General features: G+C 42.7%; 13 non-coding genes across 13 annotated transcripts; all 13 read right to left on the bottom strand.

Annotated features, from left to right (window-relative positions):
- Positions 1–146: 146 nt before the first annotated feature.
- On the bottom strand, positions 147–218 carry trnap-ugg (transfer RNA proline (anticodon UGG)). Its single transcript has one exon. It is a non-coding gene; the product is annotated as a tRNA-Pro (tRNA).
- An 858-nt stretch (positions 219–1,076) lies between these two features.
- trnap-ugg (transfer RNA proline (anticodon UGG)) lies at positions 1,077–1,148 on the bottom strand. Its single transcript has one exon. It is a non-coding gene; the product is annotated as a tRNA-Pro (tRNA).
- An 846-nt stretch (positions 1,149–1,994) lies between these two features.
- trnap-ugg (transfer RNA proline (anticodon UGG)) lies at positions 1,995–2,066 on the bottom strand. The gene has a single exon. It is a non-coding gene; the product is annotated as a tRNA-Pro (tRNA).
- Positions 2,067–3,854: 1,788 nt separating this feature from the next.
- trnap-ugg (transfer RNA proline (anticodon UGG)) lies at positions 3,855–3,926 on the bottom strand. Its single transcript has one exon. It is a non-coding gene; the product is annotated as a tRNA-Pro (tRNA).
- An 858-nt stretch (positions 3,927–4,784) lies between these two features.
- Positions 4,785–4,856, bottom strand: trnap-ugg (transfer RNA proline (anticodon UGG)). The gene has a single exon. It is a non-coding gene; the product is annotated as a tRNA-Pro (tRNA).
- A 1,776-nt stretch (positions 4,857–6,632) lies between these two features.
- Positions 6,633–6,704, bottom strand: trnap-ugg (transfer RNA proline (anticodon UGG)). Its single transcript has one exon. It is a non-coding gene; the product is annotated as a tRNA-Pro (tRNA).
- Positions 6,705–9,422: 2,718 nt separating this feature from the next.
- Positions 9,423–9,494, bottom strand: trnap-ugg (transfer RNA proline (anticodon UGG)). The gene has a single exon. It is a non-coding gene; the product is annotated as a tRNA-Pro (tRNA).
- An 858-nt stretch (positions 9,495–10,352) lies between these two features.
- On the bottom strand, positions 10,353–10,424 carry trnap-ugg (transfer RNA proline (anticodon UGG)). Its single transcript has one exon. It is a non-coding gene; the product is annotated as a tRNA-Pro (tRNA).
- Positions 10,425–11,282: 858 nt separating this feature from the next.
- Positions 11,283–11,354, bottom strand: trnap-ugg (transfer RNA proline (anticodon UGG)). Its single transcript has one exon. It is a non-coding gene; the product is annotated as a tRNA-Pro (tRNA).
- An 858-nt stretch (positions 11,355–12,212) lies between these two features.
- Positions 12,213–12,284, bottom strand: trnap-ugg (transfer RNA proline (anticodon UGG)). Its single transcript has one exon. It is a non-coding gene; the product is annotated as a tRNA-Pro (tRNA).
- Positions 12,285–13,125: 841 nt separating this feature from the next.
- trnap-ugg (transfer RNA proline (anticodon UGG)) lies at positions 13,126–13,197 on the bottom strand. Its single transcript has one exon. It is a non-coding gene; the product is annotated as a tRNA-Pro (tRNA).
- Positions 13,198–14,968: 1,771 nt separating this feature from the next.
- Positions 14,969–15,040, bottom strand: trnap-ugg (transfer RNA proline (anticodon UGG)). The gene has a single exon. It is a non-coding gene; the product is annotated as a tRNA-Pro (tRNA).
- Positions 15,041–15,881: 841 nt separating this feature from the next.
- On the bottom strand, positions 15,882–15,953 carry trnap-ugg (transfer RNA proline (anticodon UGG)). Its single transcript has one exon. It is a non-coding gene; the product is annotated as a tRNA-Pro (tRNA).
- Between the last annotated feature and the right edge of the window lie 1,133 nt (positions 15,954–17,086).

Raw genomic sequence — 17,086 nt, 5'->3', positions numbered from 1 at the left:
GAACCCACTAGTGCAGAGCACAATGGATTAGCAGTCCATTACCTTAATCACTTGTCCACCTGGTCCTGCGCTCCAGTGGTAGCAGTCGCCCCTCCAACCAGTTGCCCAAGATCCGCCTGTCTCACATTGTTAAAGGCTCTTCAAAAGGGCTCGTCCGGGATTTGAACCCGGGACCTCTCGCACCCAAAGCGAGAATCATACCCCTAGACCAACGAGCCATTTATTTCAAGACATTGTTTTGCAGTCACCAGCAATGACGGTGAGAATATGCATTGACAGGTCGATGTTGCCAGGCCACAGTGGATCACTTGAGTGTTGGTGGTATACTTGTGAGCATAGCTATCTTCCAAGCAGTTGACCAGGTTTCAGTTCAAATACTCTGTAATTCATCTCCTGAGTCTTTCAGATTCAATCTTCATTAGCTGTAACAGCAAGAAACAAATGAAGAAAGAACTAAATGTAGATTTTAACAATTAAAAAGTAGACATCAAAATCAATTGGATCTCATTTCATTTGATCCGATTGACGCACCGGTATGTGAATTAAAAAATAAAAAAACATTGGAATCTCTCAGTTTTAAATTAGAAATGTCACACATTTTGCACTGGATGCTTCTCAGTCCTACCATAACTGCTGATGTTACACCTCTGCATTTTTGGTGAAATGTGGCAGAGCGAGAGCAATGTTTGTCAAAACATGACACATCCCTAAAATCTGTATTCTCATACTAATGTCTATAGCTTCAGAACGGTTTGACCTACAAAATAGTTTGCCCATTCTTTGGAAAGGGGAGACTCTCACAAACACAATGCTGTTCTCAGTTTTGCTCTACGACCCCCACAAGTGTCAAGGGACTCGTCTGAAGGTAACCTATGTCCCGGTAAAAGGACAGGTTTTTTAACCAAGGAAGAATTTAATACATGTTGTGCGATGCTGAACCCACTAGTGCAGAGCACAATGGATTAGCAGTCCATTGCCTTAATCACTTGTCCACCTGGTCCTGCGCTCCAGTGGTAGCAGTCGCCCCTCCAACCAGTTGCCCAAGATCCGCCTGTATTGTTAAAGGCTCTTCAAAAGGGCTCGTCCGGGATTTGAACCCGGGACCTCTCGCACCCAAAGCGAGAATCATACCCCTAGACCAACGAGCCATTTATTTCAAGACATTGTTTTGCAGTCGCCAGCAATGACGGTGAGAATATGCATTGACAGGTCGATGTTGCCAGGCCACAGTGGATCACGTGAGTGTTGGTGGTATACTTGTGAGCATAGCTATCTTCCAAGCAGTTGACCAGGTTTCAGTTCAAATACTCTGTAATTCATCTCCTGAGTCTTTCAGATTCAATCTTCATTAGCTGTAACAGCAAGAAACAAATGAAGAAAGAGCTAAATGTAGATTTTAACAATTAAAAAGTAGACATCAAAATCAATTGGATCTCATTTCATTTGATCCGATTGACGCACCGGTATGTGAATAAAAAAACAAAAAAACATTGGAATCTCTCAGTTTTAAATTAGAAATGTCACACATTTTGCACTGGATGCTTCTCAGTCCTACCATAACTGCTGATGTTACACCTCTGCATTTTTGGTGAAATGTGGCAGAGCGAGAGCAACGTTTGTCAAAACATGACACATCCCTAAAATCTGTCTTCTCATACGAATGTCTATAGCTTCAGAACGGTTTGACCTACAAAATAGTTTGCCCATTCTTTGGAAAGGGGAGACTCTCACAAACACAATGCTGTTCTCAGTTTTGCTCTACGACCCCCACAAGTGTCAAGGGACTTGTCCCGGTAAAAGGACAGGTTTTTTAACCAAGGAAGAAATGAATACATGTTGTGCGATGCTGAACCCACTAGTGCAGAGCACAATGGATTAGCAGTCCATTACCTTAATCACTTGTCCACCTGGTCCTGCGCTCCAGTGGTAGCAGTCGCCCCTCCAACCAGTTGCCCAAGATCCGCCTGTCTCACATTGTTAAAGGCTCTTCAAAAGGGCTCGTCCGGGATTTGAACCCGGGACCTCTCGCACCCAAAGCGAGAATCATACCCCTAGACCAACGAGCCATTTATTTCAAGACATTGTTTTGCAGTCGCCAGCAATGACGGTGAGAATATGCATTGACAGGTCGATGTTGCCAGGCCACAGTGGATCACGTGAGTGTTGGTGGTATACTTGTGAGCATAGCTATCTTCCAAGCAGTTGACCAGGTTTCAGTTCAAATACTCTGTAATTCATCTGCTGAGTCTTTCAGATTCAATCTTCATTAGCTGTAACAGCAAGAAACAAATGAAGAAAGAGCTAAATGTAGATCTTAATAATTAAAAAGTAGACATCAAAATCAATTGGATCTCATTTCATTTGATCCGATTGACGCACCGGTATGTGAATAAAAAAACTAAAAAACATTGGAATCTCTCAGTTTTAAATTAGAAATGTCACACATTTTGCACTGGATGCTTCTCAGTCCTACCATAACTGCTGATGTTACACCTCTGCATTTTTGGTGAAATGTGGCAGAGCGAGAGCAATGTTTGTCAAAACATGACACATCCCTAAAATCTGTATTCTCATACAAATGTCTATAGCTTCAGAACGGTTTGACCTACAAAATAGTTTGCCCATTCTTTGGAAAGGGGAGACTCTCACAAACACAATGCTGTTCTCAGTTTTGCTCTACGACCCCCACAAGTGTCAAGGGACTCGTCTGAAGGTAACCTATGTCCCGGTAAAAGGACAGGTTTTTTAACCAAGGAAGAAATTAATACATGTTGTGCGATGCTGAACCCACTAGTGCAGAGCACAATGGATTAGCAGTCCATTGCCTTAATCACTTGTCCACCTGGTCCTGCGCTCCAGTGGTAGCAGTCGCCCCTCCAACCAGTTGCCCAAGATCCGCCTGTATTGTTAAAGGCTCTTCAAAAGGGCTCGTCCGGGATTTGAACCCGGGACCTCTCACACCCAAAGCGAGAATCATACCCCTAGACCAACGAGCCATTTATTTCAAGACATTGTTTTGCAGTCGCCAGCAATGACGGTGAGAATATGCATTGACAGGTCGATGTTGCCAGGCCACAGTGGATCACGTGAGTGTTGGTGGTATACTTGTGAGCATAGCTATCTTCCAAGCAGTTGACCAGGTTTCAGTTCAAATACTCTGTAATTCATCTCCTGAGTCTTTCAGATTCAATCTTCATTAGCTGTAACAGCAAGAAACAAATGAAGAAAGAGCTAAATGTAGATTTTAACAATTAAAAAGTAGACATCAAAATCAATTGGATCTCATTTCATTTGATCCGATTGACGCACCGGTATGTGAATAAAAAAACAAAAAAACATTGGAATCTCTCAGTTTTAAATTAGAAATGTCACACATTTTGCACTGGATGCTTCTCAGTCCTACCATAACTGCTGATGTTACACCTCTGCATTTTTGGTGAAATGTGGCAGAGCGAGAGCAATGTTTGTCAAAACATGACACATCCCTAAAATCTGTATTCTCATACTAATGTCTATAGCTTCAGAACGGTTTGACCTACAAAATATTTTGCCCATTCTTTGGAAAGGGGAGACTCTCACAAACACAATGCTGTTCTCAGTTTTGCTCTACGACCCCCACAAGTGTCAAGGGACTTGTCTGAAGGTAACCTATGTCCCGGTAAAAGGACAGGTTTTTTAACCAAGGAAGAAATTAATACATGTTGTGCGATGCTGAACCCACTAGTGCAGAGCACAATGGATTAGCAGTCCATTGCCTTAATCACTTGTCCACCTGGTCCTGCGCTCCAGTGGTAGCAGTCGCCCCTCCAACCAGTTGCCCAAGATCCGCCTGTATTGTTAAAGGCTCTTCAAAAGGGCTCGTCCGGGATTTGAACCCGGGACCTCTCGCACCCAAAGCGAGAATCATACCCCTAGACCAACGAGCCATTTATTTCAAGACATTGTTTTGCAGTTGCCAGCAATGACGGTGAGAATATGCATTGACAGGTCGATGTTGCCAGGCCACAGTGGATCACGTGAGTGTTGGTGGTATACTTGTGAGCATAGCTATCTTCCAAGCAGTTGACCAGGTTTCAGTTCAAATACTCTGTAATTCATCTCCTGAGTCTTTCAGATTCAATCTTCATTAGCTGTAACAGCAAGAAACAAATGAAGAAAGAGCTAAATGTAGATTTTAACAATTAAAAAGTAGACATCAAAATCAATTGGATCTCATTTCATTTGATCCGATTGACGCACCGGTATGTGAATAAAAAAACAAAAAAACATTGGAATCTCTCAGTTTTAAATTAGAAATGTCACACATTTTGCACTGGATGCTTCTCAGTCCTACCATAACTGCTGATGTTACACCTCTGCATTTTTGGTGAAATGTGGCAGAGCGAGAGCAATGTTTGTCAAAACATGACACATCCCTAAAATCTGTATTCTCATACAAATGTCTATAGCTTCAGACCGGTTTGACCTACAAAATAGTTTGCCCATTCTTTGGAAAGGGGAGACTCTCACAAACACAATGCTGTTCTCAGTTTTGCTCTACGACCCCCACAAGTGTCAAGGGACTCGTCTGAAGGTAACCTATGTCCCGGTAAAAGGACAGGTTTTTTAACCAAGGAAGAATTTAATACATGTTGTGCGATGCTGAACCCACTAGTGCAGAGCACAATGGATTAGCAGTCCATTGCCTTAATCACTTGTCCACCTGGTCCTGCGCTCCAGTGGTAGCAGTCGCCCCTCCAACCAGTTGCCCAAGATCCGCCTGTATTGTTAAAGGCTCTTCAAAAGGGCTCGTCCGGGATTTGAACCCGGGACCTCTCGCACCCAAAGCGAGAATCATACCCCTAGACCAACGAGCCATTTATTTCAAGACATTGTTTTGCAGTCGCCAGCAATGACGGTGAGAATATGCATTGACAGGTCGATGTTGCCAGGCCACAGTGGATCACGTGAGTGTTGGTGGTATACTTGTGAGCATAGCTATCTTCCAAGCAGTTGACCAGGTTTCAGTTCAAATACTCTGTAATTCATCTCCTGAGTCTTTCAGATTCAATCTTCATTAGCTGTAACAGCAAGAAACAAATGAAGAAAGAACTAAATGTAGATTTTAACAATTAAAAAGTAGACATCAAAATCAATTGGATCTCATTTCATTTGATCCGATTGACGCACCGGTATGTGAATTAAAAAATAAAAAAACATTGGAATCTCTCAGTTTTAAATTAGAAATGTCACACATTTTGCACTGGATGCTTCTCAGTCCTACCATAACTGCTGATGTTACACCTCTGCATTTTTGGTGAAATGTGGCAGAGCGAGAGCAATGTTTGTCAAAACATGACACATCCCTAAAATCTGTATTCTCATACTAATGTCTATAGCTTCAGAACGGTTTGACCTACAAAATAGTTTGCCCATTCTTTGGAAAGGGGAGACTCTCACAAACACAATGCTGTTCTCAGTTTTGCTCTACGACCCCCACAAGTGTCAAGGGACTCGTCTGAAGGTAACCTATGTCCCGGTAAAAGGACAGGTTTTTTAACCAAGGAAGAATTTAATACATGTTGTGCGATGCTGAACCCACTAGTGCAGAGCACAATGGATTAGCAGTCCATTGCCTTAATCACTTGTCCACCTGGTCCTGCGCTCCAGTGGTAGCAGTCGCCCCTCCAACCAGTTGCCCAAGATCCGCCTGTATTGTTAAAGGCTCTTCAAAAGGGCTCGTCCGGGATTTGAACCCGGGACCTCTCACACCCAAAGCGAGAATCATACCCCTAGACCAACGAGCCATTTATTTCAAGACATTGTTTTGCAGTCGCCAGCAATGACGGTGAGAATATGCATTGACAGGTCGATGTTGCCAGGCCACAGTGGATCACGTGAGTGTTGGTGGTATACTTGTGAGCATAGCTATCTTCCAAGCAGTTGACCAGGTTTCAGTTCAAATACTCTGTAATTCATCTCCTGAGTCTTTCAGATTCAATCTTCATTAGCTGTAACAGCAAGAAACAAATGAAGAAAGAGCTAAATGTAGATTTTAACAATTAAAAAGTAGACATCAAAATCAATTGGATCTCATTTCATTTGATCCGATTGACGCACCGGTATGTGAATAAAAAAACTAAAAAACATTGGAATCTCTCAGTTTTAAATTAGAAATGTCACACATTTTGCACTGGATGCTTCTCAGTCCTACCATAACTGCTGATGTTACACCTCTGCATTTTTGGTGAAATGTGGCAGAGCGAGAGCAACGTTTGTCAAAACATGACACATCCCTAAAATCTGTCTTCTCATACGAATGTCTATAGCTTCAGAACGGTTTGACCTACAAAATAGTTTGCCCATTCTTTGGAAAGGGGAGACTCTCACAAACACAATGCTGTTCTCAGTTTTGCTCTACGACCCCCACAAGTGTCAAGGGACTTGTCCCGGTAAAAGGACAGGTTTTTTAACCAAGGAAGAAATGAATACATGTTGTGCGATGCTGAACCCACTAGTGCAGAGCACAATAGATTAGCAGTCCATTACCTTAATCACTTGTCCACCTGGTCCTGCGCTCCAGTGGTAGCAGTCGCCCCTCCAACCAGTTGCCCAAGATCCGCCTGTCTCACATTGTTAAAGGCTCTTCAAAAGGGCTCGTCCGGGATTTGAACCCGGGACCTCTCGCACCCAAAGCGAGAATCATACCCCTAGACCAACGAGCCATTTATTTCAAGACATTGTTTTGCAGTCGCCAGCAATGACGGTGAGAATATGCATTGACAGGTCGATGTTGCCAGGCCACAGTGGATCACGTGAGTGTTGGTGGTATACTTGTGAGCATAGCTATCTTCCAAGCAGTTGACCAGGTTTCAGTTCAAATACTCTGTAATTCATCTGCTGAGTCTTTCAGATTCAATCTTCATTAGCTGTAACAGCAAGAAACAAATGAAGAAAGAGCTAAATGTAGATCTTAATAATTAAAAAGTAGACATCAAAATCAATTGGATCTCATTTCATTTGATCCGATTGACGCACCGGTATGTGAATAAAAAAACTAAAAAACATTGGAATCTCTCAGTTTTAAATTAGAAATGTCACACATTTTGCACTGGATGCTTCTCAGTCCTACCATAACTGCTGATGTTACACCTCTGCATTTTTGGTGAAATGTGGCAGAGCGAGAGCAATGTTTGTCAAAACATGACACATCCCTAAAATCTGTATTCTCATACAAATGTCTATAGCTTCAGAACGGTTTGACCTACAAAATAGTTTGCCCATTCTTTGGAAAGGGGAGACTCTCACAAACACAATGCTGTTCTCAGTTTTGCTCTACGACCCCCACAAGTGTCAAGGGACTCGTCTGAAGGTAACCTATGTCCCGGTAAAAGGACAGGTTTTTTAACCAAGGAAGAAATTAATACATGTTGTGCGATGCTGAACCCACTAGTGCAGAGCACAATGGATTAGCAGTCCATTGCCTTAATCACTTGTCCACCTGGTCCTGCGCTCCAGTGGTAGCAGTCGCCCCTCCAACCAGTTGCCCAAGATCCGCCAGTATTGTTAAAGGCTCTTCAAAAGGGCTCGTCCGGGATTTGAACCCGGGACCTCTCACACCCAAAGCGAGAATCATACCCCTAGACCAACGAGCCATTTATTTCAAGACATTGTTTTGCAGTCGCCAGCAATGACGGTGAGAATATGCATTGACAGGTCGATGTTGCCAGGCCACAGTGGATCACGTGAGTGTTGGTGGTATACTTGTGAGCATAGCTATCTTCCAAGCAGTTGACCAGGTTTCAGTTCAAATACTCTGTAATTCATCTCCTGAGTCTTTCAGATTCAATCTTCATTAGCTGTAACAGCAAGAAACAAATGAAGAAAGAGCTAAATGTAGATTTTAACAATTAAAAAGTAGACATCAAAATCAATTGGATCTCATTTCATTTGATCCGATTGACGCACCGGTATGTGAATAAAAAAACAAAAAAACATTGGAATCTCTCAGTTTTAAATTAGAAATGTCACACATTTTGCACTGGATGCTTCTCAGTCCTACCATAACTGCTGATGTTACACCTCTGCATTTTTGGTGAAATGTGGCAGAGCGAGAGCAATGTTTGTCAAAACATGACACATCCCTAAAATCTGTATTCTCATACAAATGTCTATAGCTTCAGAACGGTTTGACCTACAAAATAGTTTGCCCATTCTTTGGAAAGGGGAGACTCTCACAAACACAATGCTGTTCTCAGTTTTGCTCTACGACCCCCACAAGTGTCAAGGGACTCGTCTGAAGGTAACCTATGTCCCGGTAAAAGGACAGGTTTTTTAACCAAGGAAGAAATTAATACATGTTGTGCGATGCTGAACCCACTAGTGCAGAGCACAATGGATTAGCAGTCCATTGCCTTAATCACTTGTCCACCTGGTCCTGCGCTCCAGTGGTAGCAGTCGCCCCTCCAACCAGTTGCCCAAGATCCGCCTGTATTGTTAAAGGCTCTTCAAAAGGGCTCGTCCGGGATTTGAACCCGGGACCTCTCACACCCAAAGCGAGAATCATACCCCTAGACCAACGAGCCATTTATTTCAAGACATTGTTTTGCAGTCGCCAGCAATGACGGTGAGAATATGCATTGACAGGTCGATGTTGCCAGGCCACAGTGGATCACGTGAGTGTTGGTGGTATACTTGTGAGCATAGCTATCTTCCAAGCAGTTGACCAGGTTTCAGTTCAAATACTCTGTAATTCATCTCCTGAGTCTTTCAGATTCAATCTTCATTAGCTGTAACAGCAAGAAACAAATGAAGAAAGAGCTAAATGTAGATTTTAACAATTAAAAAGTAGACATCAAAATCAATTGGATCTCATTTCATTTGATCCGATTGACGCACCGGTATGTGAATAAAAAAACAAAAAAACATTGGAATCTCTCAGTTTTAAATTAGAAATGTCACACATTTTGCACTGGATGCTTCTCAGTCCTACCATAACTGCTGATGTTACACCTCTGCATTTTTGGTGAAATGTGGCAGAGCGAGAGCAATGTTTGTCAAAACATGACACATCCCTAAAATCTGTATTCTCATACTAATGTCTATAGCTTCAGAACGGTTTGACCTACAAAATAGTTTGCCCATTCTTTGGAAAGGGGAGACTCTCACAAACACAATGCTGTTCTCAGTTTTGCTCTACGACCCCCACAAGTGTCAAGGGACTTGTCTGAAGGTAACCTATGTCCCGGTAAAAGGACAGGTTTTTTAACCAAGGAAGAAATTAATACATGTTGTGCGATGCTGAACCCACTAGTGCAGAGCACAATGGATTAGCAGTCCATTGCCTTAATCACTTGTCCACCTGGTCCTGCGCTCCAGTGGTAGCAGTCGCCCCTCCAACCAGTTGCCCAAGATCCGCCTGTATTGTTAAAGGCTCTTCAAAAGGGCTCATCCGGGATTTGAACCCGGGACCTCTCGCACCCAAAGCGAGAATCATACCCCTAGACCAACGAGCCATTTATTTCAAGACATTGTTTTGCAGTTGCCAGCAATGACGGTGAGAATATGCATTGACAGGTCGATGTTGCCAGGCCACAGTGGATCACGTGAGTGTTGGTGGTATACTTGTGAGCATAGCTATCTTCCAAGCAGTTGACCAGGTTTCAGTTCAAATACTCTGTAATTCATCTCCTGAGTCTTTCAGATTCAATCTTCATTAGCTGTAACAGCAAGAAACAAATGAAGAAAGAGCTAAATGTAGATTTTAACAATTAAAAAGTAGACATCAAAATCAATTGGATCTCATTTCATTTGATCCGATTGACGCACCGGTATGTGAATAAAAAAACAAAAAAACATTGGAATCTCTCAGTTTTAAATTAGAAATGTCACACATTTTGCACTGGATGCTTCTCAGTCCTACCATAACTGCTGATGTTACACCTCTGCATTTTTGGTGAAATGTGGCAGAGCGAGAGCAATGTTTGTCAAAACATGACACATCCCTAAAATCTGTATTCTCATACAAATGTCTATAGCTTCAGACCGGTTTGACCTACAAAATAGTTTGCCCATTCTTTGGAAAGGGGAGACTCTCACAAACACAATGCTGTTCTCAGTTTTGCTCTACGACCCCCACAAGTGTCAAGGGACTCGTCTGAAGGTAACCTATGTCCCGGTAAAAGGACAGGTTTTTTAACCAAGGAAGAATTTAATACATGTTGTGCGATGCTGAACCCACTAGTGCAGAGCACAATGGATTAGCAGTCCATTGCCTTAATCACTTGTCCACCTGGTCCTGCGCTCCAGTGGTAGCAGTCGCCCCTCCAACCAGTTGCCCAAGATCCGCCTGTATTGTTAAAGGCTCTTCAAAAGGGCTCGTCCGGGATTTGAACCCGGGACCTCTCGCACCCAAAGCGAGAATCATACCCCTAGACCAACGAGCCATTTATTTCAAGACATTGTTTTGCAGTCGCCAGCAATGACGGTGAGAATATGCATTGACAGGTCGATGTTGCCAGGCCACAGTGGATCACGTGAGTGTTGGTGGTATACTTGTGAGCATAGCTATCTTCCAAGCAGTTGACCAGGTTTCAGTTCAAATACTCTGTAATTCATCTCCTGAGTCTTTCAGATTCAATCTTCATTAGCTGTAACAGCAAGAAACAAATGAAGAAAGAGCTAAATGTAGATTTTAACAATTAAAAAGTAGACATCAAAATCAATTGGATCTCATTTCATTTGATCCGATTGACGCACCGGTATGTGAATAAAAAAACAAAAAAACATTGGAATCTCTCAGTTTTAAATTAGAAATGTCACACATTTTGCACTGGATGCTTCTCAGTCCTACCATAACTGCTGATGTTACACCTCTGCATTTTTGGTGAAATGTGGCAGAGCGAGAGCAATGTTTGTCAAAACATGACACATCCCTAAAATCTGTATTCTCATACAAATGTCTATAGCTTCAGAACGGTTTGACCTACAAAATAGTTTGCCCATTCTTTGGAAAGGGGAGACTCTCACAAACACAATGCTGTTCTCAGTTTTGCTCTACGACCCCCACAAGTGTCAAGGGACTCGTCTGAAGGTAACCTATGTCCCGGTAAAAGGACATGTTTTTTAACCAAGGAAGAATTTAATACATGTTGTGCGATGCTGAACCCACTAGTGCAGAGCACAATGGATTAGCAGTCCATTGCCTTAATCACTTGTCCACCTGGTCCTGCGCTCCAGTGGTAGCAGTCGCCCCTCCAACCAGTTGCCCAAGATCCGCCTGTATTGTTAAAGGCTCTTCAAAAGGGCTCGTCCGGGATTTGAACCCGGGACCTCTCGCACCCAAAGCGAGAATCATACCCCTAGACCAACGAGCCATTTATTTCAAGACATTGTTTTGCAGTCGCCAGCAATGACGGTGAGAATATGCATTGACAGGTCGATGTTGCCAGGCCACAGTGGATCACGTGAGTGTTGGTGGTATACTTGTGAGCATAGCTATCTTCCAAGCAGTTGACCAGGTTTCAGTTCAAATACTCTGTAATTCATCTCCTGAGTCTTTCAGATTCAATCTTCATTAGCTGTAACAGCAAGAAACAAATGAAGAAAGAGCTAAATGTAGATTTTAACAATTAAAAAGTAGACATCAAAATCAATTGGATCTCATTTCATTTGATCCGATTGACGCACCGGTATGTGAATAAAAAAACAAAAAAACATTGGAATCTCTCAGTTTTAAATTAGAAATGTCACACATTTTGCACTGGATGCTTCTCAGTCCTACCATAACTGCTGATGTTACACCTCTGCATTTTTGGTGAAATGTGGCAGAGCGAGAGCAATGTTTGTCAAAACATGACACATCCCTAAAATCTGTATTCTCATACAAATGTCTATAGCTTCAGAACGGTTTGACCTACAAAATAGTTTGCCCATTCTTTGGAAAGGGGAGACTCTCACAAACACAATGCTGTTCTCAGTTTTGCTCTACGACCCCCACAAGTGTCAAGGGACTCGTCTGAAGGTAACCTATGTCCCGGTAAAAGGACAGGTTTTTAAACCAAGGAAGAAATTAATACATGTTGTGCGATGCTGAACCCACTAGTGCAGAGCACAATGGATTAGCAGTCCATTACCTTAATCACTTGTCCACCTGGTCCTGCACTCCAGTGGTAGCAGTCGCCCCTCCAACCAGTTGCCCAAGATCCGCCTGTATTGTTAAAGGCTCTTCAAAAGGGCTCGTCCGGGATTTGAACCCGGGACCTCTCGCACCCAAAGCGAGAATCATACCCCTAGACCAACGAGCCATTTATTTCAAGACATTGTTTTGCAGTCGCCAGCAATGACGGTGAGAATATGCATTGACAGGTCGATGTTGCCAGGCCACAGTGGATCACGTGAGTGTTGGTGGTATACTTGTGAGCATAGCTATCTTCCAAGCAGTTGACCAAGTTTCAGTTCAAATACTCTGTAATTCATCTGCTGAGTCTTTCAGATTCAATCTTCATTAGCTGTAACAGCAAGAAACAAATGAAGAAAGAGCTAAATGTAGATTTTAACAATTAAAAAGTAGACATCAAAATCAATTGGATCTCATTTCATTTGATCCGATTGACGCACCGGTATGTGAATAAAAAAACTAAAAAACATTGGAATCTCTCAGTTTTAAATTAGAAATGTCACACATTTTGCACTGGATGCTTCTCAGTCCTACCATAACTGCTGATGTTACACCTCTGCATTTTTGGTGAAATGTGGCAGAGCGAGAGCAACGTTTGTCAAAACATGACACATCCCTAAAATCTGTCTTCTCATACGAATGTCTATAGCTTCAGAACGGTTTGACCTACAAAATAGTTTGCCCATTCTTTGGAAAGGGGAGACTCTCACAAACACAATGCTGTTCTCAGTTTTGCTCTACGACCCCCACAAGTGTCAAGGGACTTGTCCCGGTAAAAGGACAGGTTTTTTAACCAAGGAAGAAATTAATACATGTTGTGCGATGCTGAACCCACTAGTGCAGAGCACAATGGATTAGCAGTCCATTAACTTAATCACTTGTCCACCTGGTCCTGCACTCCAGTGGTAGCAGTCGCCCCTCCAACCAGTTGCCCAAGATCCGCCTGTATTGTTAAAGGCTCTTCAAAAGGGCTCGTCCGGGATTTGAACCCGGGACCTCTCGCACCCAAAGCGAGAATCATACCCCTAGACCAACGAGCCATTTATTTCAAGACATTGTTTTGCAGTCGCCAGCAATGACGGTGAGAATATGCATTGACAGGTCGATGTTGCCAGGCCACAGTGGATCACGTGAGTGTTGGTGGTATACTTGTGAGCATAGCTATCTTCCAAGCAGTTGACCAAGTTTCAGTTCAAATACTCTGTAATTCATCTGCTGAGTCTTTCAGATTCAATCTTCATTAGCTGTAACAGCAAGAAACAAATGAAGAAAGAGCTAAATGTAGATTTTAACAATTAAAAAGTAGACATCAAAATCAATTGGATCTCATTTCATTTGATCCGATTGACGCACCGGTATGTGAATAAAAAAACAAAAAAACATTGGAATCTCTCAGTTTTAAATTAGAAATGTCACACATTTTGCACTGGATGCTTCTCAGTCCTACCATAACTGCTGATGTTACACCTCTGCATTTTTGGTGAAATGTGGCAGAGCGAGAGCAACGTTTGTCAAAACATGACACATCCCTAAAATCTGTCTTCTCATACGAATGTCTATAGCTTCAGAACGGTTTGACCTACAAAATAGTTTGCCCATTCTTTGGAAAGGGGAGACTCTCACAAACACAATGCTGTTCTCAGTTTTGCTCTACGACCCCCACAAGTGTCAAGGGACTTGTCCCGGTAAAAGGACAGGTTTTTTAACCAAGGAAGAAATTAATACATGTTGTGCGATGCTGAACCCACTAGTGCAGAGCACAATGGATTAGCAGTCCATTGCCTTAATCACTTGTCCACCTGGTCCTGCACTCCAGTGGTAGCAGTCGCCCCTCCAACCAGTTGCCCAAGATCCGCCTGTATTGTTAAAGGCTCTTCAAAAGGGCTCGTCCGGGATTTGAACCCAGGACCTCTCGCACCCAAAGCGAGAATCATACCCCTAGACCAACGAGCCATTTATTTCAAGACATTGTTTTGCAGTCGCCAGCAATGACGGTGAGAATATGCATTGACAGGTCGATGTTGCCAGGCCACAGTGGATCACGTGAGTGTTGGTGGTATACTTGTGAGCATAGCTATCTTCCAAGCAGTTGACCAGGTTTCAGTTCAAATACTCTGTAATTCATCTGCTGAGTCTTTCAGATTCAATCTTCATTAGCTGTAACAGCAAGAAACAAATGAAGAAAGAACTAAATGTAGATTTTAACAATTAAAAAGTAGACATCAAAATCAATTGGATCTCATTTCATTTGATCCGATTGACGCACCGGTATGTGAATAAAAAAATAAAAAAACATTGGAATCTCTCAGTTTTAAATTAGAAATGTCACACATTTTGCACTGGATGCTTCTCAGTCCTACCATAACTGCTGATGTTACACCTCTGCATTTTTGGTGAAATGTGGCAGAGCGAGAGCAATGTTTGTCAAAACATGACACATCCCTAAAATCTGTATTCTCATACAAATGTCTATAGCTTCAGAACGGTTTGACCTACAAGATAGTTTGCCCATTCTTTGGAAAGGGGAGACTCTCACAAACACAATGCTGTTCTCAGTTTTGCTCTACGACCCCCACAAGTGTCAAGGGACTCGTCTGAATGTAACCTATGTCCCGGTAAAAGGACAGGTTTTTTAACCAAGGAAGAAATTAATACATGTTGTGCGATGCTGAACCCACTAGTGCAGAGCACAATGGATTAGCAGTCCATTAACTTAATCACTTGTCCACCTGGTCCTGCACTCCAGTGGTAGCAGTCGCCCCTCCAACCAGTTGCCCAAGATCCGCCTGTATTGTTAAAGGCTCTTCAAAAGGGCTCGTCCGGGATTTGAACCCGGGACCTCTCGCACCCAAAGCGAGAATCATACCCCTAGACCAACGAGCCATTTATTTCAAGACATTGTTTTGCAGTCGCCAGCAATGACGGTGAGAATATGCATTGACAGGTCGATGTTGCCAGGCCACAGTGGATCACGTGAGTGTTGGTGGTATACTTGTGAGCATAGCTATCTTCCAAGCAGTTGACCAAGTTTCAGTTCAAATACTCTGTAATTCATCTGCTGAGTCTTTCAGATTCAATCTTCATTAGCTGTAACAGCAAGAAACAAATGAAGAAAGAGCTAAATGTAGATTTTAACAATTAAAAAGTAGACATCAAAATCAATTGGATCTCATTTCATTTGATCCGATTGACGCACCGGTATGTGAATAAAAAAACTAAAAAACATTGGAATCTCTCAGTTTTAAATTAGAAATGTCACACATTTTGCACTGGATGCTTCTCAGTCCTACCATAACTGCTGATGTTACACCTCTGCATTTTTGGTGAAATGTGGCAGAGCGAGAGCAACGTTTGTCAAAACATGACACATCCCTAAAATCTGTCTTCTCATACGAATGTCTATAGCTTCAGAACGGTTTGACCTACAAAATAGTTTGCCCATTCTTTGGAAAGGGGAGACTCTCACAAACACAATGCTGTTCTCAGTTTTGCTCTACGACCCCCACAAGTGTCAAGGGACTTGTCCCGGTAAAAGGACAGGTTTTTTAACCAAGGAAGAAATTAATACATGTTGTGCGATGCTGAACCCACTAGTGCAGAGCACAATGGATTAGCAGTCCATTGCCTTAATCACTTGTCCACCTGGTCCTGCACTCCAGTGGTAGCAGTCGCCCCTCCAACCAGTTGCCCAAGATCCGCCTGTATTGTTAAAGGCTCTTCAAAAGGGCTCGTCCGGGATTTGAACCCGGGACCTCTCGCACCCAAAGCGAGAATCATACCCCTAGACCAACGAGCCATTTATTTCAAGACATTGTTTTGCAGTCGCCAGCAATGACGGTGAGAATATGCATTGACAGGTCGATGTTGCCAGGCCACAGTGGATCACGTGAGTGTTGGTGGTATACTTGTGAGCATAGCTATCTTCCAAGCAGTTGACCAGGTTTCAGTTCAAATACTCTGTAATTCATCTCCTGAGTCTTTCAGATTCAATCTTCATTAGCTGTAACAGCAAGAAACAAATGAAGAAAGAGCTAAATGTAGATTTTAACAATTAAAAAGTAGACATCAAAATCAATTGGATCTCATTTCATTTGATCCGATTGACGCACCGGTATGTGAATAAAAAAACTAAAAAACATTGGAATCTCTCAGTTTTAAATTAGAAATGTCACACATTTTGCACTGGATGCTTCTCAGTCCTACCATAACTGCTGATGTTACACCTCTGCATTTTTGGTGAAATGTGGCAGAGCGAGAGCAATGTTTGTCAAAACATGACACATCCCTAAAATCTGTATTCTCATACAAATGTCTATAGCTTCAGAACGGTTTGACCTACAAAATAGTTTGCCCATTCTTTGGAAAGGGGAGACTCTCACAAACACAATGCTGTTCTCAGTTTTGCTCTACGACCCCCACAAGTGTCAAGGGACTTGTCCCGGTAAAAGGACAGGTTTTTTAACCAAGGAAGAAATTAATACATGTTGTGCGATGCTGAACCCACTAGTGCAGAGCACAATGGATTAGCAGTCCATTACCTTAATCACTTGTCCACCTGGTCCTGCGCTCCAGTGGTAGCAGTCGCCCCTCCAACCAGTTGCCCAAGATCCGCCTGTCTCACATTGTTAAAGGCTCTTCAAAAGGGCTCGTCCGGGATTTGAACCCAGGACCTCTCGCACCCAAAGCGAGAATCATACCCCTAGACCAACGAGCCATTTATTTCAAGATATTGTTTTGCAGTCGCCAGCAATGACGGTGAGAATATGCATTGACAGGTCGATGTTGCCAGGCCACAGTGGATCACGTGAGTGTTGGTGGTATACTTGTGAGCATAGCTATCTTCCAAGCAGTTGACCAGGTTTCAGTTCAAATACTCTGTAATTCATCTCCTGAGTCTTTCAGATTCAATCTTCATTAGCTGTAACAGCA

The sequence above is a fragment of the Oncorhynchus mykiss genome, chromosome 15 (genome assembly GCF_057628025.1).
Source record: "Oncorhynchus mykiss isolate SJ-2025 chromosome 15, ASM5762802v1, whole genome shotgun sequence".
Classification (NCBI taxonomy): Eukaryota; Metazoa; Chordata; class Actinopteri; order Salmoniformes; family Salmonidae; genus Oncorhynchus; species Oncorhynchus mykiss.
The sequence above is the reverse complement of the archived record's forward strand: the minus strand, read 5'-3'. Positions and strand labels throughout refer to the sequence as shown.